Source organism: Desmodus rotundus, chromosome 3, assembly GCF_022682495.2.
Source record: "Desmodus rotundus isolate HL8 chromosome 3, HLdesRot8A.1, whole genome shotgun sequence".
Taxonomy (NCBI): domain Eukaryota; kingdom Metazoa; phylum Chordata; class Mammalia; order Chiroptera; family Phyllostomidae; genus Desmodus; species Desmodus rotundus.
Genome location: NC_071389.1, coordinates 132595993 through 132618885, shown reverse-complemented (window position 1 = coordinate 132618885; position 22893 = coordinate 132595993). Strand labels below are relative to the sequence as shown.

The window sequence follows — 22893 nt, the reverse complement described above, 5'->3', positions numbered from 1 at the left end:
GAAAAAAAGCAAGATCAATACTTAAGAGATTCAGGATGAAGTAATAAAACCAGTTTCCGTAGTATCCACCACACTACCCACCTCTTCTGATTCTTTCCTTTGCAGTTTTTGCTTACTTCAAAAATGGATATAAACATGACACTGTCTATCCTTCCTGAAGCCTCTAGATTTAGATCTAATCTACTGCTTGGTTCAGCCATGATTAAGAATTCATAAGGAAAGATATTCTTTCAAGTACAATTTTAATGTATTCCAACAGCTAAGGCAAATGATAAACATTTAACTTTCACCTCTGGCAGGGATATATGTCATTAAGAGAGTCTTAATCCAAACCAATTAGCACAGAAGATTAAAAAGACACCATAATAATCCTGTATGCTCCAATATATGTTCCCTTAAAACAGGTATGAGTTGCTACAGTTCTTTATTACATTTAAACTTTTCAAAATATATAATCTACCAATGAGTATTTTCCACTTAAAACTCTTCTATTAGAAAATGCACTTTCTATTAATAATGTACTTTATATCACAGTAAAGAAAGAAATCTCTTCTCTTTCTTTACTAGGTTAAAACTAAGTGACTGGTATGATCTCACAGTATTAAATCTAACAGGAAAGTACCTACAGCCAAAATGTTAAACTATGTCATGTCTTTATAGCTAATCTGAAAATTCCAAAAAATTTTTTCCTAGTTATATTAAAATCCATTTACCTTACTCTACCTTAATTGAAGTGAAAAAATTCTAGTAAATTATTTTCTTTATATATCCTAGAATGGTTTTTCTGGTCACAGTTTTTACTTTCAGCCTGTAAATGCACCCCCTTAGTAGGACAACAACTAATTCGTTACAATTGATTTAGTGCTTCATTTAAGTACCTTATGATGACAGCAGTTTCCTTCTTCATTATGCACACACTTCAAGGCTGGTACTCCACTCATACACTTCGGCATTCCCTATAACCTAAGACTTTCTCTTTCCTAGGAAAACCACTTAAAAACAAACTCGATTTCCTGTATATAATATTCTTTCTTAGGCAAAGAAATTTCAAAATCAATTAATGATGAAAAGTTTATGGCTGATAACCAAAACTACAACAGGGTTTGTTTTTGTTTCATTTTTGCTTATCTCTATTTCATGAAATATAAATTAGCATTAATTATAGATAATAGAGAAATAATTATAATTAATTCATACAATGGTGCTTGTCTCTCAAGGCATAAAGGACATAATGACATAATACCACAAAAGGCATTATATTGTAATAATTCTGCAGGATTTAAAATTAAACTCCTTGGGTTCAAATCCTAGTTCTATCCTAGCTGTATATATTTGAGCAATTAACTTAATTTCTCTGGGCCTGTGTTTCCTCACCTATAAAATGCTAATAATATTACCTACATTATGAGATTATTATATCAAATTGGATAACATGTAACATATAGAAATGTACCAGGTTGAAATAGCAGAATGAAGACAATGACCTAATGTGTTCCCTCCTAAATCTCAACTAAAATTACAGAAAAGGAGTATTTTTAAAAAATGATAAACATGTATGGGCATGTATCCCACAAGTACGTATCCAGAAAAGGTTACATCAACAACATTAATTTGACACTGGAAAGTATGCGATAAACAAGCAGTCACTGTCTTGCAGACCCAAGAAAGCCAAATCACAAACCAACAGCAGTAAAAACTAACCCTACTTATACCAAAGGAACACTTTGCACATAATCCACAGCACCACCTTCCTCTAGATGAGGAATCCGATAAGCTACTGCATCAACAATAATACTGGAATCAGGACGAAAGTATAAGTAATGCCTTCAAAACTGGAAGTAAAATGACCTCTAAATTAGGATTACATACTCAGCCAAACTATCAATAACATATTACAGTAAAATATTTTTTTGACTATGCAAGATCTCAAAATTTTACTTTCCATGCATGTTTTTAAAGAATTTACTAAATTAACTCTTCTCACCTGGAGTGGAGGGGTTACAACAGAAGTAGGCCTAATGCACTAAATATCTACTCTTCGAAATGAATTAACTTTTTCTCCCTGTATCTATAATGGCTCTAACCACACACATATCCTTGGTAGAACTGAGAAAACAGTCACTTAAATTATTTTCTTTAGTCCTTACTTCTCTCATAGGACCCCAATTGAGAAAGGCCATACTAGAATATCGTAGACTCTACCAAAAGGTGATAGCAAATTAAGAATACATGGGCCCTGACTGGCAAGGCTCACTTGGTTGAGTGTCTGCTCACAAAGCAAAAGGTCGCCAATTTGACTCCTGGTCAGAGCACATGCCTGGGTTGCAGGCCCAGTCCCCAGGGAGGGCATGTGCAAGAGGTAACCAATCATGTTTCTCCCACACAGTGATGTTTCTCTCCCTCTCTTTCTCCCTCACTTCTTCTATCTCTAGAAATAAATAAATAAAATCTTTAAAAAGAAAAAATGCATGGGATATAGGAAACAGGACACTCAGTAGAAAATAGCTGTCATCACCAAGAAGTTCCCTACCACTGTACTATCCTCTTTTTAAACCAAGGACAAATTGTTTCCATGAGCTTTGCCCAAATTCTTTTCTGACCTTGGCTTGTCTTGATAGCAAGCTAATGAAATTTCCTCTTTCCCCCATGACCTGATGCTTGGATAAGCTGAGTAAGCTGAGGATACTTCCAATACATTGTTCTTTTTTTTTGTTTTTAAGACTCTATTTTTACATGTAGTTTTAGGTTCACAGCAAAAGTGAAAGATACAGAGATTTCCCACATATCCTCCGCCTCCACAAATACATGCTTCCCCTACTATAAATCTCCCCCATCACAAGGGTACATTTGTTATAGATGATGAACCTACACTGACACATCATAATCACCTAAAGTCCACAGCAAACCTGAGGGCTCACTTTTGGGGGTGTACATTCTGTGGGTTTACATAAATGTATAATGGCATGCATCCATCATTACAGTATCAGCAGAGTATTCTCACTGTCCTAAAAATCTGTGTTCCCCCTGTTCATTCCTCCCTCCCCTGTTAACTTCTGGAAACTACTGATTTTTTTTTACTGTCTCCATAGTTTCGCCTTGACCATGATGTCACACAGGTGGAATCACATAGCATGAAGCCTTTTCAGGTTGGCTTTCTTCACTTAATAATATGCACTTCAGGTTCCTTATGGCTTTTCATAGCTTGACATCTCAATTCATTTTAGCCCTGAATAATATTCCATTGTCTGGATGTATCACAGTTTATCCATCCACTCAGCTACTGAAGGGTATCTTGTTTGCTTCCAGGTTTTGGCTGTACCATTGTGCATTCCCATCAGCAATGGATTAGAGCTCCTGCTGCTCCACAATGATGACATCAGTGTGCTAGCTCTTGGCTATTCTAATAGGTTGACAGTGGTTATAGCATTGTATCTTTAATTGTGCAATTCTTTTCATATGCTTATTCATTTGTCTATCTTCCTTGGAACTCCATCTTTCTTACTCCATCTGAATGGTGGTAAATAAATATGGTACCCGTATTTACACAAACTTCACAAAGCTTCCATTAACATTCTTTAAATTGAAGATTTAAAACTAGTTGATAAACTCACTTGATGAAAATACATAGTAAAGTAAAAAAAGCACTGACTTCAAATAAAACCAGTGAAAACAACAACAGGAGCTAATATGTCTGGGTCCTGCATCTGGCTCAATTATCATCTGCCTTGCCTTCACATCAAATAATTGTGAGGAGAAGTATAAATATACATGTAAATAGTGTTTTGATCAATATAAAGTGTTTTGTAAATGCAAAATAGTAACAATAACTTACATTTTCAAGTCTATAATCAAATTCAAAGAAAACCAATATATTCCAATGATCTCAGGGAAGTGTGTAAACAAACTTATGGGCAATTAACTTCACAAGAGAAGCACAAATACTCTCTTCTTCAATAAAGAAAAAAAAACACTTTTAGAACTTTGAGAAAACAATTTTTTTAAGGCAACTGCTAATTTAAAACCAAAGTCTAGATTTATTATTCTAAACCAAAGATCTACTTTTAAAACATTTTTATGTATCTCTTGTGATATCAATTTAATTTCACAATTACTTGTAGTCACTCTGGATTCTGTAGTAGTTTTAATGTCAGACTAGGGATCAAATTATGCTCAAAGCCTGATTTACCTCTCTTGAAGACCTACAGCCCGGTCACGTTTGCTGTGTCATGCCGGCTAGATCCAATCACCGTACAGTTCACAGCGAGGCTGAATACTTAAAACATATCTGGGTTTATACTTGAATTACCATTTCTCCCATTTTACATTACATTATTTATGTATTAAAAGAAGTAAAAATTAGAAAAAAATAATGTTGCCAGGTCATTAAAATAATTTATATATGACACATATACATTTATATTTATGCTCACAATGATTTGATGTGGGGGAAAGGCAGACAATTTTGAAAGTCATGTCAGACATTTATATTAGAAATAGATTTTAACCTATGGATAAACCTACTTATTTAAAAATGCTTTACAAAATTCAAGTCACTACTTGTTGGTAAGTCAGACAAATCAATTTAGTGAGTCACAAATAGTATTTTAAAAAATAAAGTAGAAGAAGCCAAGGTAGGAAAAATAGAGTACACCACATTCTGATATCAAAAGGCAAGTTCTTTCATACATCATTTGTTTTATGCTTTTTATATAACATATATGTGTATATATATAATGTTTTAGATAGTGACATAAAATGTATTTCTTACATGGGCCATGGTCAAAACTGGAAAACATGACATAAACAATATTATTTCTTTTGCTATTCCTTAAAACTAAAAATAACTAATTGCAAAACTTTATTAACAGCTTGCCATTGAAGAGACCAACTACATACATTACCTCTGGTCTTTCAATATTAAAGTGGCAGACACCCAAACAGAGGACAAAGCCACAAAAGGCCATAACGAAAAGATTTTCTAGATGTTCCTGTCCAAGGAAAATGCCCAGCTTTAATTTCTCTTTCTATAGAGCCAAAAGATTAGGACTGGAGAAGGCACCTCACTGTAATCCTAGAGCTCTGATGAGTTCTCTGGACAAACTCCGGACCATCGCTTTACAAAATGATGAATGAAATAATCTAATTTGGTAGTTGGAAACTCCACTTAAATTCTATAAAGTTCCACATGAATAGTCATGATAAAATACACTAGTTTAAATTAGGACGAAAGTATAAAAACTATATACTTTATCTCAAATTCCAAGATAATAAAACAAGGCTTTAAAAGATTTTAAAGTCCTTAAAGCAACAAGAAGAGTTGAAAAAAGATTAAAATACTGAAAACAAAAGTAACCAACAAGAATTTAAGAAAGTACTATGTCCAAACATGAAGAGAACCACTACCCTATAAAATGAACTAAATATATGAAAATGTCACTACACAAATTCAGCAATAAGTTCTGTTACAGTGCAAGCAATTCAAATAAAAATACAATTCACACACTGAAGTGGCTCAGGCTTAGCAAACAAGTCTATTAATAACCTTTCAAAGAACATATAAATTGAGATGGGAGATAATGACCTTTCCTTAAAAACAGAATAAAGCTCAACAATACAGCTCTCTGTCAATTTCCATCCTCCGATATGGCAAAATAGTTTCTTAGCTGTAATTAGTAATACCTTGTTGCTGATTATATGGCTTAAAAATTACATAAAGCAATCTTATTATCCTACATTTTCTCAGAAAATAACTCTTAGGTTCTCAATATTAACTATGTTCTCAACATAAAAGCACATGCAAATGAACATATAAAATTGAAAGGATGGCCCAAGACAGTCTTAGACTGAAAAGCATTCTTGTCTAGAGATCCACATTCACTGCAATAAGTACAAGATAGTACTTTCTGTGGGATGACAAGTTCTTTTAATAACTCATGTGTATTATATGATCATTCAACAAAAATTTAGTGAGCACCTACTATGTGTTAGCCACCATATTAAGCACAATATACTTATGAACATAATAGTCCCTAGTTGCTACTCATTATTGAGCTTTTCAATATATGTGTGAATGCATGTTCATTAAAAGCTGATTTAAACGCAGAGACTATTTCTACAAAGTAAATGTTCAATGACATGCTTAGGCTTATAAGACTGTCCACAAAAATCTATTTAACTAAAAATGTACTAAACTAATAGTACCCATGAATGCAACCACTATAATATTACCTCATCATTATACAGTAATTAGTGTTTATATATATATTCTCAATAGATTTAAATAGCAACAATATGATGTATAAAATGAGTAGTATACTGATTTTATAGATAAGGTAATCAGGCTCTGAGAGACATATGCTTATGGTCACAGAATAAACTAGAATAGAGCCAAGGTTAGAATGTAGGAATGGGAGTAGCGTTTACTTTCCTACTCCTCCTCACTTTCCTTTCCCCAGGCCTATCAACACAGACGCAGCATCAAGCAGTTTTGTGGTCAGATGAGACTCAAAGACCAGGGATAAAAACGAAGGTCCCAGGCAACAATCGGGTCTGTGATAGGGAGGGGGAAATGAGGTACAGTTTAATGATAGTGAAGAAGAAAGGGTAGTCTGTAGGAGAGTCCATTAACTGGATCATCCTTTACATATAAATATAGTTTGTAAATCAAAGACTCAACTCAAAACTTAAAAAACATCTATGTTTCAAGGATTCTTCCACTAGAAATCTGTGCAAATATTGTTAGGGAAAAAAAAAGCTACTACTCTTTCCTTCCATATAACTAAGTTCTCAAAACATAGCACATAAAGAAAATTGCATTCCCTACTACACCCATTAAGTGTTCCAAAAGTAATGCAACTTCTAGCCCTTCTCTCTAAGCATGAGATCCCAGTTACAAGACAATGTTGTCTTTTAGCATGACAAGCATGAATACTGATCTCTCCATTCCCTCTCCCAGCTGTTACTCAAATATCAGTGCCAACGCTCACATCTTTTTCCTTACCCACCAGAGAATCCACCCAACTGAGGAGGCTTTGAAATTGGACATAAATTAAGTGACAGGCTGCCACACTCTAGAAATTTTGTAATGATGAGACCAGCAAGGTCCTGAAGCAGCTCTTTTGGTTCCACAGTTGTATCCACGTATCCAACTAACTTCATGTTCTATTACTCCATTTAGTGACAAAAATTTCCTTATATTTACCATATATCCACAATCTCCTCGCACAGGTAAATGACACAAACCTATAGTTCCTAGATTTAAATGCTGTGGATCACTAAAAATTTCCCCCCAAATTGTGGCACTACTATCAGCGTTTTCATCTAGATAAGACATTTTTAAACACGTATAATTCACAGTCTCTATCAACTTATAAAGAGACATTAAACATCAGATAGCAAGAACACTACAATTTCATAATAAAGGACAGTCCTTTACACTGAAGGAATTCAACCTAATGACAAACTCTTATTAGTGTACTTATTTTTCTCATTTAGTTACAGAACTAGGAAAGAACCACAGGGACAAGTACCAGTCCACTGTAAAAAATGAGAGCAATGCATTTATTCTATATATGCATATACAAGAGTGTCTATAACATATGTACATTTTAAACATCATTAATAAAAATGAAAACCTAGCTAATGACCGCCAAGTTAAGAAGAAATAGCATTATAAGTGCCTTTGAAGGTTCCCATGAGTGCCTCATTGCACCCCCTCCCTTCTAACCATTTTCCCAAATTCTGTTTTACTCATTCTGTTTTTTACCATGTTTCTATCCCTATACAATGTATTGATTCATTTTACTTTCATTCATTTAAAGTTTTTAAAGTTGAAAAACTTTACATAATTGTCATCATACTGCAAGAATTTTAATTCGTTTTGTATATTTTTCCCGGTTGATGTCTGTAGCTTTAAATCATTCATTGTTGTATGAGAGTCTACTTTATGAATATACTGTAATGTAGGTATGTTTATTCCAACAATGATAGCACATTTGGATTTTTCCAGATTTTTATCTCTTACAAACAATTCTGCTAGTACATATTTTTTGAGAGTGTCACTAAGTCTAGGGTGTACTAAGGAGTATAAAAGCTAAGTTGGGGTGTCTAACCTTTCAGTGTCTCTGGGCCACACTGGAAGAAGAGTTGTGTCAGGCCACACATTAAACACACAAACACTAACAAAAACTGATGAGCGAAAAAAAAAGGTTTTAAGTAAACTTATGACTTTGTGTTGGGCCACATTCATAGTCACCCTGGGCCAAATGCGGCCCATGGGCCGCAGATTACATGCCCCTGAGGGTTTGTGTAACCCTCACCTTTACTGTGTAATGCCAAAACTGTTCTACAGAATCATTCTACCAACTCATGCTTCTGCCAGCAGTAAATGAGAATTCCTGCTGTTTCACATCCTCACTGACATTTGCAATTGTCAGACTTTAAAATTACTTCAACCTAGTGGGTGTGACATTTACCTTTGCCAGTTTCCTAATAATATTAAGCATCCTTTCACACTTCATCACCATCCCTTTTACCTCTTCTGTGAATAGCTATTCATGAGTTTTGGACATGTTTTTTTTTTTTTTTTTTTTTTTTTTTTTTAATTTATTTATTGTTATTTAATTACAGTTGTATGCCTTTTCCCCCATCCCTTCACCCCACCCCAGGTGAACCCACTTCCCTCCCCCCTCTCCACCCTCCCCCTTGGATTTGTTCATGTGTCCTTTATAGTAGTTCCTGTAATCCCCTCTACCTACTGTCCCCGCCCCCACCCCCCACCCCCGCCCTTGCTATTGTTACATTGTTCTTAACTTCAATGTCTCTGGTTATATTTTGTTTGCTTTTTCCTTCTATTGCTTATGTTCCAGTTAAAGGTGAGATCATATGGTATTTGTCCCTCACTTCCTGGCTTATTTCACTTAGCATAATGCTCTCCAGTTTCATCCATGCTGTTGCAAAGGGTATAAGCTCCTTCTTTCTCTCTGCTGCGTAGAATTCCATTGTGTAAATATACCATAGTTTTTGGATCCACTCGTTTGCTGATGGGCACTTCGGTTGCTTCCAGTATTTGGCTATTGTAAATTGTGCTGCTATGAACATTGGGGTGCACAGATTCTTTTGGATTGGTGTTTCAGTGTTCTTAGGGTATAATCCCAGCAGCGGAATTGCTGGGTCAAAGGGCAGTTCCATTTTTAGTTTTCTGAGGAAATTCCATATTGTTTTCCACAGTGGCCTCACCAGTCTGCATTCCCACCAACAGTGCACTAGGGTTCCCTTTTCTCCGCATCCTCTCCAACATTTGTTTGTGGATTTGTTTATGTTGGCCATTCTGACTGGTGTGAGATGATACCTCATTGTGGTTTTAATTTGCATCTCTCTGATGGCTAGTGATGCTGAGCATCTTTTCATATGTCTCTGGGCCTTCTGTATGTCTTCCTTGGAGAAGTGTCTGTTCAAGTCCTTTGCCCATTTTTTAATTGGGTTGTTTGTCTTCCTGGAGTGGAGTCGTGTGAGTTCTTTATATATTTTGGAGATCAGGCCCTTGTCTGAGGTATCATTGGCAAATATGCTTTCCCATATTGTTGGTTCTCTTTGTAATTTGGTGCTGTTTTCTTTAGCCATGCAGAAGCTTTTTATTTTGATGAGGTCCCATTTGTTTATTCTTTCCTTTATGTCCCTTGCTTTAGGGGATGTGTCTGTGAGGATGTTGCTGCGTGGAATGTCTGAGATTTTCCTGCCAATGTTTTCTTCAAGGACTTTTATGGTGTTACGGCTTATATTTAAGTCTTTTATCCATCTTGAGTTTATTTTCGTGTATGGCGTAAGTTGGTGATCGAGTTTCATTTTTTTGCACGTAGCTGTCCAGATCTCCCAACACCATCTGTTGAAGAGACTGTTTTTGCTCCATTTTATGCTCCTGCCTCCTTTGTCAAATATTAATTGATCGTATAGATTTGAGTTTATTTCTGGGCTCTCTATTCTGTTCCATTGGTCTATGAGCCTGTTTTTATGCCAGTACCAGGCTGTTTTGATTACCGTTGCCTTGTAATACAGTTTGATATCAGGTATTGTGATACCTCCTGCTTTGTCCTTCTTTCTCAAAATTGCTGCTGCTATTCGAGGTCGTTTATGGTTCCATATGAATTTCTGTAATGTTTGTTCTATATCTGTGAAATATGTCATGGGTACTCTAATAGGGATTGCATTGAATCTATAAATTGCTTTGGGTAGTATGGCCATTTTGATGATGTTAATTCTTCCAATCCATGAACATGGTACATGCTTCCATTTGTTTGTATCTTCCTTAATTTCTTTCTTCAGTGTTGTGTAGTTTTCTGAGTACAGGTCTTTTACCTCCTTGGTTAGGTTTATTCCTAGGTACTTTATTTTTCTTGTTGCTATATTGAATGGGATTTTTTTCCTGATTTGTGTTTCTGCAGTTTCGTTGTTGGTGTACAGGAATGCCTTTGATTTCTGGGTATTGACTCTGTATCCAGCTATTTTGCCAAATTCATTTATTAGGTCGAGTAGTTTTTGAGTGGAGTCTATAGGGTTTTCCATGTACACTATCATGTCGTCTGCAAACAGTGACAGTTTCATTTCCTCCTTTCCAATTTGGATGCCTTTTATTGCTTTTTCTTGTCTGATTGCTGTGGCTAGGACTTCCAATACTATGTTGAATAGGAGTGGTGAGAGAGGGCATCCTTGTCTTGTTCCTGATCTTAGTGGGAAAGCTCTAAGTTTTTGTCCATTGAATGTGATGCTGGCTGTAGGTCTCTCATATATGGCCTTAATTATGTTGAGGACTGCTCCCTTTATTCCCACTTGGCTGAGTGTTTTTATCAGAAATGGGTGCTGTATCTTATCGAATGCTTTTTCCGCATCTATTGATATGATCATGTGATTTTTGTCTTTGCTGTTGTTGATGTGATGTATTATGTTTATTGATTTGCGAATATTGTACCATCCTTGCATCCCTGGGATGAATCCCACTTGGTCATGGTGGATGATCTTTTTAATATATTGCTGGATGCGGTTTGCTAATATTTTGTTGAGAATTTTAGCGTCTATGTTCATCAGCGATATTGGCCTGAAGTTTTCTTTCTTCGTTGTGTCTTTATCTGGTTTTGGGATTAGGATGATGTTGGCTTCATAAAAAGAGTTTGGGAGTCTTCCATCAGTTTGGATTTTTTCGAATAGTCTGTGAAGGATAGGGGTTAGTTCTTCCTTAAATGCTTTGTAGAAATCTCCTGTGAAACCATCTGGTCCAGGGCTTTTGTGTGATGGGAGTTTCTTGATGACTTCTTCAATTTCCTTTGCTGATATTGGTCTGTTCAGGTTTTCTGCTTCTTCTTCATTCAGTTTTGGAAGATTATATTTTTCTAGAAATGTGTCCATTTCATCTAGGTTTTCAAATTTCTTAGCATATAGGTCTTCATAGTAATTTCTTACGATCCTTTGTATTTCTGTGGTATCAGTTGTAATCTCTCCACTTTCATTTCTAATTCTGTTTATTTGGATCCTCTCTCTTTTCTTCTTGATAAGCCTACTTAAAGGCTTGTCGATTTTGTTTATCTTTTCAAAGAACCAGCTTCTGGATTCATTGATCCTTACAATTGTGCTTTTAGTCTCTATGTCATTTAGTTCTGCTCTGATCTTGGTTATTTCCTTCCTTCTGCTTGCTCTGGGCTGTCTTTGTTGTTGTTCCTCCAGTTCTTGTAGGCGTAGGGTTAGGTTGTTTGTGTGAACTGTTTCTAACTTCTTAAGGTAGGCCTGTATTGCTATGAACTTCCCTCTCAGGACTGCCTTAGCTGTGTCCCATAGGTTTTGGGTTGTTGTGAGTTCGTTTTCATTTGTTTCCAGGAAGTTTTTGATTTCTTCCCTAATCTCGTTCTTGACCCATTCATTGTTTAATAGCATGTTATTCAGTCTCCATGATTTTGAGTGTTTTGGGTTTTTACCCTTGGGGTTGGTTTCTAGTTTCAGACCCTTGTGGTCAGAGAAGATGCTTGATATGATTTCAATTTTCTTGAATTTGTTGAGGGTTGCTTTGTGTCCTATCATGTGGTCTATCTTTGAAAAAGATCCATGGACACTTGAAAAGAATGTGTATTTTGCTTCTTTGGGATGAAAAGCTCTGTATATATCAGTTAAGTCCATTTCCTCTAGGGTATTGTTAAGTGACACAATATCTTTGTTAATCTTTTGTTTGGAAGACCTGTCCATTTTTGATAGTGGGGTGTTAAAATCCCCTACTATAATTGTGTTGCTGTCAATATCTTTCTTGAAATCCTCCAAGATTTTCTTTATGTATTTGGGTGCTCCTATGTTGGGTGCATATATATTTATAATGTTTATGTCTTCTTGGTGGATTCTTCCTTTGAGTATTATGAAGTGACCTTCTGGGTCTCTCTTTATGGCCCTTCTTTGGAAGTCTATTTTGTCTGATATGAGTATTGCTACCCCTGCTTTTTTTTCCTGTCCGTTTGCTTGGAAAATTTGTTTCCAGCCCTTCACTTTCAGTCTGTGTGAGTCTTTTGTCCTGAGATGGGTTTCTTGTAGGCAGCATATGTGTGGGTCATGTTTTCTTATCCATTCAGCTGTTCTATGTCTTTTGATTGGAGCATTTAATCCATTTACATTTAAGGTTATTATCGATAGGTAGTTATTCATTGCCATTATTTCCTACCTGTGTTCCTCTGTCTTTCTCTTTTCCTTCCTTTCCTTAAAGCAGTCCCTTTAGCATCTCTTGCAGAGCTGGTTTGGTGGAGCTGTATTCTTTTAGACTTCTTTTGTCTGGGAAGCTCTTTATTTGGTCTTCTATCTTGATTGAGAGCCTTGCTGGGTAAAGTAGTCTTGGTTGGAGGCCTCTGGTTCTCATTACTTGGAATATTTTTTGCCATTCTCTTCTGGCTTGGAGCGTTTCCATTGAGAAGTCAGTTGCTAACCTTATTGGGGCTCCCTTGTATGTTACTTCCTTTTTCTCCCTTGCTGCCTTTAAGATCCTCTCTTTGTCTTGGAAATTTGCCATTTTAATTATGATGTGTCTTGCAGTGGGTCTCTTTGGGTTCCTCTTGTTTGGGACTCTCTGTGATTCCTGGATTTGGGTGACTTTTTCTCTCCTCAGATTAGGGAAATTTTCCATCATTACTTTTTCAAACAGGTTTTCTATCCCTTGCTCTTCTTCTTCTCCTTCTGGTATTCCTATTATACGGATGTTGTTACGTTTCATGTTGTCCTGCATTTCCCTTATTGCCTCTTCATTCTTTCTGAGCCTCTTTTCCTTTTCTTGTTCCTTCTGGGTGTTTTTTTCTACTTTATCCTCCAGCTCGCTGATCCGATCCTCTGCTTCATCAAGTCTGCTTTTAATTCCTTCTACTGTGTTCTTCAATTCAGAAATTGTATTCTTCATTTCCTCTTGGCTCTTGTTGATATTTTCTATTTCCTTTTTCATGTTGATATAGTTTGCAGTGAGTTCATTGTAGTTTCCTTGTAGTTTCTGGTAGTTCTCTTTGAGCTCAGAGAGCTCAGTGAGCTTCCTGATGACCATTGCTTTGAACTCAGTATCTGATAGTTGACTTGCCTCTTTTTCGGTTAGTATTCTTTCTGAGACTTCCTCCTTTCCTTTCATCTGGGAATTGTTTCTTTGTCTTCCCATTGTTTGTGAGGCTCTTCTTGTTGGCCTCTGCTTCTTAAATTGCTTTGTTCTGAATCCCTGGGTTTATGATATGAACTTCTATGGTAGAATGCCAATGGGATTCGGTGGTGCTGTCTCCTTACTCTCCTGTGCTCACTGGTCTTGAGCTGACGTTTATGTGTTTAACACGGTCTAACTCTAGTCTTTTCAGCACTCCAGGTTTTGTTGTCGCACCTGTGGGAAAAATAGAAAGGGGGGGAGAAAGAAAAGGAAAAAACAAACAAACAAACAAACAAACAAAAAAAACCAAAGATGGGAAGGAGGGAAAAAGGAAATAGGAAAGGAGGAAAGGGAGGAAGGAGGGAAGAAGGATTAAAGAAAGATCGGAGGCAAGATAAGAAGGAATTTTAACAAAAATTAAAACATAGAAATAGATAAAAGAAGGGAGGAAGAAGACATAAAAATGGTAAAGGATGGGAGGAAGAAGGAATGAAAGAAAAAAAAGAGAGAGAGAGGAAGAAGGAGTTCAGGGGGAAAGGAAAAGGGAAAAAAAAAAAAAAAAAAAAAAAAAGGGAAAAAAAAAAAAAATCTTCTGTTGGCTTTAAACCGTTCAGGTTATTTCTGCTGTTGTCCTGTCTGTGCAACGGGAGGCGGTGGTTGGAAGGATTGGTTTCACTTTTCTTCCTTCCTGGGTCACACTCTTCACTGTTTTGTAGGTGTGGTCCCTGGCAGGCAATCAGGCCGTTGATCAGCCGATCCAGCAGCTTTGTTCTTGGGACTCTCGAGTGGCCGCTCCAGCCGCTTTGGCTCCGGACGCGTGCGCGCGCAGCAGGGGAATCCAGCCGCTTCGGGTTTGTGACGTTATTTGGGCTCTGAGCGCGCAGCCGGCCGACCAATCGAGCCGCCCAGGCTAGGGAGGCTGGCGCGCCGCAAACTGCTGGTTCAGCCGCCTTGGTGTTACGTCTCTCGCCAGCCCCTTTGTGCTTGGGAAGTGCGCTTCCAGCCGGCCCTACGCTTGGTGAGCGCGCAGCCCGCCGCCGAGCCAGAGGCTCTACGCTTGGGGGCCCGATCCAGCCGCCCGGGGCTTGAGACTCTCGGGTGGGCGGGGCCGCCCTGGGACCGAATCACGCGGTCCTCGGTTCCGAGGTTTTGGGTCTGTGGGTGGAGCAGCTAGTCTCTGCTCCAAAAGATCTCGGAGGTTTCAGGTGTGGGCGCCCCTCCGGGGTTTCATGTACGGGCCCCGTTCGCTAATCTGCGCGCGCGCTGCCGCGCGCAACCGGACCTCAGGTGAGCGCCGGTGCTGCTTATCCCGCGTTCCCCGTTCGCAGTCCAGGGGCGGAGGGGGGAGGGGCGCCAGGGGCCTCGGCCACCACCGAGAGTTCTCTAACTAGCCCCTGAGTGTCTCTATTTTCTTTTTCTTTTTGAGAAATTCCTCCTTTTCAAGCCCCCCTGGTCCAATCAAGCACCTGGCTGCTCACAGCGCAGCCTGGCCCTCTCTCAGGACTCCTGCAGCAGCCCCTGCGCCAGGGCTGGCGCCTCTGCAGCCCTCGTACCGCGCGGTCCCGGGTCCCGGGGACCTTATTGTCCTTGAGCACTCTTCTTACCGTCAGATCTTTCAGTGTCCTCTATCTTTGGTCTCTAATCTTCGTATATGCTGGAGTACTGTTGGCTGTTCGCTCTGCTCCTCAGATCAGCTAGGTATTTCCCTGGCACTGAGGGGAAGTGAATTCTGCTCCCACCTATGTTGCCGCCATCTTCCTGTATATCCATCGAGTTTTGGACATGTTTTTCTAGTGGGTTTTAGTCTTTTGGTTGATCCATAAGAATACTTTACTTTTCCTGAATATTTATTATTTGTTAGTTACCTGCATTGAGATCTGCTTCTTTACTATTTTTTATGGTATCTTTTAATGAACAGATGTTTTTAAAGTCAACAAGGCAGAATGTCAGTCTTTCAGGCTTCAGGGGTGCACGTGTGTGTGTTGTGTGTGTGTGTAAACCACTTCTCCCACCAAAGATATAAAAATATTTTTCTGTAGTTTGTTAAGTTTAAAAGCTTTATCTTTCACATTTAATCTGGAATTGATTTTGTAAATAGTGGGAAAAAACTGTTTTCATTTTTTTCTCATATAAACTAATTTCCCCCAAATGATTTATTGATCAATATGTTACAAATTGAGTTTCCATATATGCTTGGGTGTGTTCCTAAGTCTCTGTTGTGTTCCATTCATTTCTTTGTCTATTTGAGCAATAACACCTCTTGCACTATTTACTAGAACATTATAGTAAGGCTATGTAACCCTCAACCCTTACTTGGCTCTGCTTCTTCAGGAATGTCTTAACTCTATTTTGCCCTTTGCTCTCCCTAGAGAATTAAAAAAAGGTCTAATCGAGGTACTATGACCATTTCAAGTACCATGAAAATCCTGTTAAAAAATGGACTCAAAACACATTGAACAGGTAAAGTCAATTTGAGAAGTGACATGCTAATAATATTGAATTTCCCAATTGGAAACACAGTATATCTCTCCATTTACTGAAAAGACATAATGTTATACTTAGAATATGTAAAGATTTCACATATCTTTTTTTTATTTATGGCTATGTACCACATGCCATTATTTTAAACAGTATTTTTTGATTTGCATTTTTCTAACCATTTGTTACTGGTACATAGAACTGCAGTTAATATATATCCAATAACTTCTTAATAATGTTAATAATTTACCTGTGAATCTGTATAAACAATTATACTAGCTATAAAGAAAAATTTCTTTCTTCCTTTACTTTTATTACTTTTACCTTATTGACTGGCTGAATTTCAAGTGCACTGTTCTAATGAAGTGTAGGTGGTACACACCTTTTTCTTGTTCCTAATTCTATACATTGTTTGTTTATGCTATTACAGTTAGTTGTTCCAATTATTTCCCCTCTGCCCCTGTTCCTCCAGCCAACAGTCAATCTCCACACCATTGTTGACATCCATGGGTCCTTCATACAAGTTCCTGTCTAATACCTTCTCCTTCCTTCAAAGAGTCTCCACCTCCCACCTCCTCTCTTACAGCTGTCAGTCTATTCTGTTTCTATGCCTCTAATTCTGTTTTGCTCATTAGTTTCTGTTCATTAGATTCTAGTAATAAGTGAGATCATATGGTATTTGTCTTTCATTGACTGGCTTATTTCACTTAGCATAATAGTCTCCAGTTCCATCCATGCTGTTGCAAAGGTAAGAATTTAATTTTTAAAATACTTTAATTTTTACTGCTGCATAGTATTCCATTGTGTAAATGCACCAGAGCTTTTTTATCCATTCATCTTACTGGTGGGTACTTAGGCTCTTTGCAAATCTTGGCTATTGTAAAAATATACTGCTATAAACATAGGGGTGTGTATATTCTTTCGAATTGGTGTTTCAGGATTCTTTGGATATATTCCCAGAAGTGGAATCACTGGGTCAAAAGGCAGTTCGACTTTTAATTTTGTGAGGAAACACCATACTGTTTGCCAGAATGGTTGCACCAGTCTGCATCCCCACCAACAGTGCAGTAAGGCTCCCTTTTCTCCACATGCATGCCAGCACTTGTTGTTTGTTGATTTAGTAACGCCAGCCATTTTGACAGGTGTCAGGTGATATTTCCTTGTTTTAATTTGCATCTCTCTGATGGCTAGTGATGCTAAGCATATTTCCATATGGCAGAATCTGAAGGATGGGATGCCGGGGTCTCCCATGGGAGGGGCTTCCATGAAGTTCAGACTTCAGGAAAGATGGTAGCTGTGTTCTCCCATCCCCGTGCTACACATCTGAGTCTGTCTAGGGTTATTTCCCTGAACTTGGCAAATAAGCCCCTGTTAGGAAAGCAGGTGGGGCCTCCAAGCCCAGAGTTTGGGCCTGCTGGAAATCCGGAGCGCATTGCTAGGCTCTCCCATGAGGGGAAAGCACCAGACTGGCTCCCGGGAAAGGGTATGGAATGGCCACTTGGGAAACGTAAGGCCTCTTTAATCAGAGGACTGTTGTCTTTCATCAATTCTGAAAGGTCCTTAGCATTATCTCTTTTAATGTTGCCTTTAATCCATTAAATTGTAATTCGCAACTTAATCCTATTGGTGCAGACATTGGTCTGGATGGTGGGTAGTTTATGCAGATTCTCTCTGATGGTGGCTTGTTACCCCATGTGTTTACTGATTTTTCCACACCCTTGCTAGCATTTGGTGTTCTCAGTGTTTTAAATTTTAGCCATTTTAATAGGTACACAGGGCAACTCATTGTTGTTGTTTACTGATTTTAAATTATGAGCTCATATGTAATTCTTTGAGGCCTGGGTTTAAAATACTCTTTCTCTAAAAAGAATCTCTGTCAACTATTCTGAGCAGCTATGAACACTATTATAACCCAGTATCACTTTAAACCAAAGTGGGAGGTATTTTTGGTTTTGCCACAGAGAGTATGAATTCTGGCTACAGGCCTACATTAGCATGTACTTGTGCATCTGAAGGAAGAGTCCCTCTCTTGTCCATTCTACCAAGAGACAAGTCCAAGACAGGGAAATATGGTACCAACTTCCTCTGTGGGCATTTTTCCAGTTTTGAGTGTTCCTTTTTAAACTAAGAATGCTGCCCTTCATGACTCTTAATTTCATATAGAGAGATCTCCAATTCAAATTTCCATCATGAATAAGCCACAGGCCTTTTCTCTTTTCTCTTGTTAAAACCTAAGCTTTAGACTTTCAGATATTAGCAATTGTTAGGACAAATGCTGGCTCCAGGGCTCATCAGGGTTCCTAGTCTGTCGATAATTCTGCCACCTTCCATTAATTTTGCTACTTCACTGACAGTTCAGCCACACTTTAAAAATCAAATTTCAAAACACTGTATCTAGCATTTTGATGTTCTTACTAGGGAGATTTTTTTTTTTTTGAACATCCAGATTGTCATGTTATTAGAACTGAAAGTTCCCTTAGATGTTTTCATGGTTCCCAGTTTTTGTCCCTACATTTTCTAATTACAAATTAAACTCTTGAAGTCAGTGGCTGAGAACATCATTTTTGGCTTGCTCTTACTCTCTACTATGGAATTATGTATTGAGCAGGCTAAGCAAGGGCCAGTTCCATAAAGAAGACCACTGAAAAATACTCCACAGGGGTTATTTGTCCATCTGTCACAAACACCCTCCCTTCACCTAGAAAAAGATAAGTTTGCTGGATTTTCACTGTTTCATCCTTAAGTAAAATTTAGATATGTTCAAGGTTACAACAACCAAAGGAAGTGAAAACAACAAAGGTACACACAGATGTATTGTTTAACTTCTCTCAGAAAATGTGCAAATGTTACTTTGTAAATTAAACTGATATTACCTTGCTACATATTTATCAAAAATACAGAAAACTTGCATCTACATGCATCAAATAAGAAAAGGAGAATTGTAGCACTAAACTGTATAGTTGAAATTCTTTTACCACTCTTGCTAAGAGTTATCTGACATCTCGGACTTTGGAAACAAATGGGGTAAAATCCCAATAGAAAAGAGCTGAGAAACTAGTACATGTGACATTTGATACTCTTTTCATGTTGTCTTAAGTAAAAAAACAAACACACACACACACACACACAATTTACCCCATAACGCCATATATATATATATGACGTTATGGGGAAAATTATCCTTCAGTGCTCTTAATGTTCATCTTACTGCTTTGTTAAAGTAATAAATTACTTTGTTAAAAACTAGTAAGGCCTGGCAAGGATAAGACAGGCTCCTCTCATCTTTGTAAAGATACTTAAAGCTAAATTATTCTTTCTCACTTTTCAATAAATGCTTTCAAAGTATTAGAGTAAACATAGATATTGCAACATTTCAGAAGAGAAATTTTGAAAAAATATTTTATTCTGGTTTTCTTTTTTTATTGACTATGCTATTACAGTTGTCCCAATTTTTTCTCCCCCTTATCTTTTCTTAACTTGCCAAATATTACTGTATATTCTTTCTTATTATTTAACAGGTACTTTCATAGCTCTTTGAAGCAACTACCCAAATTCAAAGAATTTCAAAATAGAAAACAGCAGTGTCTTAAGAAATAACTTCAGAAATCTGACATATTTTGAGGGCTGAAAATTAAGTAGAAAATTAACATGAACTCTAATTCATACTAATTCTAAAAAAAAAGAAAAGAAAACAACGACAACCAATAGGTATAAAACAAAGCACAGGATTTGGGGGAAAGAATTAAAGGTAGAGGAGCTGGGGTGGGGGGGATAAATTCAAGTTCTCTTTTAGGTAAAACAATTTTCATGGGATATAACACACATATTCAAGAACAGACTTGATGTTCCACACACAGATGGGCTCACACATGCTCAGAACTGACCCGAGGAACGCCTTACCAAGGAAGGAGGAACTGCTTCGGTTCATGGAAGAAACTAACTCCTGGGTCTCCTCCTGCCTGTGAGCCAGTTTAATGAAGGTACACAGTGTTAGTCACCTGAGATTATACCAGCAGTGTCTACAGCTGTCACCCTGGGGATCTGGTACGTCTTCACACTAGTAAGCTCTCTGTCAAAGAAAATCCTTTACTTTGACGCTTTCTAGTAAGCTGTACATGTGTCATGTTTAAGGCTGCCAGAGCATTCAGTGGGTCGGGCTTCCCAGGTTTAAGAGAAGTTTCTAAAAGATAAACACAACACTAAATAGGACATTTTAATCCAATATTTAGCCTAGATAAACCAAGCATGATCTAAATTAATTTTAATAAAACTGATTAAGTAGGTAAAACTTTTAGTTTCAGAGTTTTTAAAAGTTTAAGTACTTAAAAATTAACTTGAAGTGGACTCATTAAAGCTTTGGCAAAACAACATTTCATATTCTCTCACAAAGTGCCACAATTGAAAGATAATGTTTTTTAGATAAAACCATGCAAAATAGCCTTTTATGACCAAAAAGTGAAAGGGTTGCTACAAGATAAATTATATTAACTCAACAAGCTTTGGTAATAACCCAGCGAATGACCTATAATTGAGTTGCTAGGCTCCCGTGGCTTTGCCCTTATTCAAAAGTGGAGAGAATAAGGGAGACAATAAGCCTAATTCACCTGTGTCTGTCTTTCTTGAAAACAACGGACATACATTAAACTCAAGGAATTCACCATACATAAAACAAATGCCATCCTACTGAAAAGTCAATACTCAGTTTTCAATAAATCATGTAAGTTAAAATTATCTTGGGGTAAACCAGTACTTAGTCTTTGAATAAGGGACAAATGTGACAAATACACAATTTTTGGAATAATCTCAGTCATGATCGTAATCTAAATGTCTAACAAATAAAAGAATATCTTGATGTCTGTGGGCTATAGTAAGGAGAGTCAGAGTCTCCCCAGTTCCTCCAAAAAAGAAAATCCTAAAATGATGAAAGGAAGACACTATAAAAAAATTGTTTTGAAGGGATAATTATCTACTATAAAGTGGTATGAAATAATAAGCATGAAAGAGACTCAGCTAAAAAGCAGAAAGAATGAAAATCCTTGCTATTTTGAAGCACTGGCAAAACATAAATTTCTAGCACCATAGCATGTGTAACAAAAAAGAAAACAGCTGACACTGTAATTCACTCCAGTACAGGGGACTGGTTAGTAATATGGGCTTTGACAGTCCTGAATTTGAAACCTGCCTCTGATACTTACTGGTTTTGTGAATTTAAACAATTTTTTTAATTCTCATCCAAAGACATGCTTCTTGATTTTAGAGAGAGAAGAGAGGGAAAGAGGGAAAGAAACAATAATGTGAGAAACATTGATTAATTGCCTCCCATACACGTCCCAAAGGGGACTAAACCTACAACCCAGGCATGTGCCCCGACCGGGAATCGAACCTGCAACCTTTCAGTTTGCAGGGCATGCTCCAACCAACTGTGCCACACTGGCCAGGGCTAAACAAATTTTTAACATCCCTAATGCCTAATTTTTTCACTTTTAAAGCAGACGTAGTAACTGAGCCTCTTCTTGTGGGGCTGTTTGCACATACCACTGCTGGCATGATAGCGAAACTCAGTAAGTGCTCAATAGATGGTAACTATTCATATGAGTTCAACAAATGCCATCACAGCAAATGCCATTACTTTCCTGCTGCATGGTCATCCACTCTCTTGCAGGATTCCCTTTTAGCAAACACAGAAACAATATTACATGTGAGGTTCATGTTGGAGAACCGCTACCAGCACATGAAGATCATCCCCAAAATTGCATTTATTCATTTGAAAATGGGACTGTAAGCTTTACGAAGGCAGGAATCAGCAGATAAAAGATGTACATGGTGAGTCTTGATTCAACAGGGGTAGGAGGTGGAATAGGAATAGACTCCATTTCCTGGTGGGCAAGTTGCAAGGACACACAGAGAAAGAGCATGTGAGATAAAACACAGTGCTGCAGTTGTCTTTGACAATGAAATGTACCACAGTTCACCTAATTCAGTTCCTTCCACATGCAAAATACTCTCAGTGCCCTCCCTCACCTCCCAACCCCCACCAAAATATCATCCTATTGCACCACTAGATGTAAGGCCGGGATCTGGTTACCTTGAAATCAGGTTCAAGTGCAGATGGTTCTCCTTGGGTTTAGTTCCTCACATAGAACTTACATACAACTCCTCCTAAGCCAAAATACCATCACCTCAAAAGATAACTTTGCCCCACTGCAAAAAACCAGGGATAGGATTGAAATAGACTCTTGAGTTCTAAAGATGCAGGGGATGGAGAGTTACACAGAAGACACGTAATAGTACCATAACAACTGTGAAATCTGCTCAGTTTATGTCATCAGCAACTTGATTAGAACAACACAATTTCTGCTCCCTGAAAAATAGCCTTCTGTGAATCTTGACTCTGCTTCCGGAGTCCTGGCTCCATCCTCTGAGTCATTCTTCCTATTTCATAAGAAACAGTCCATTTTATGTCAGCGTAGCTCTCTCCATCTGCTTTCTGAACATACAAGATTGGAATCCCCCATGCATACAAAAGCTCTTTTTAGTTGAAATATGTCTATTCTTTTCTGTGTATGCTGTGGTGCTTCCTTCCATTAGAACCATTTTTATAAAAACTTTGTGGGTTTCCTATGAATTTTATTGAAATTAATTCCATTAGATGACACATCCATGAGTTTCTTTGAGATAGGCCACTTTCTACTTTGGGCTGAGTGTCATGGTGCCGTGGGACATCAGACTTAAGAGTCCTTAGAAGGTTTTTTGACTAGCTGAGACATTCTGAAAAGGTA

At 37.7% G+C, this 22893-nt stretch overlaps 1 protein-coding gene across 14 annotated transcripts in view; it reads right to left on the bottom strand.

Moving 5' to 3' along the window:
• Window positions 1-22893, bottom strand: part of OSBPL8 (oxysterol binding protein like 8) — a 179621-nt gene that overhangs the window by 67900 nt on the left and 88828 nt on the right. The window lies entirely within an intron of this gene.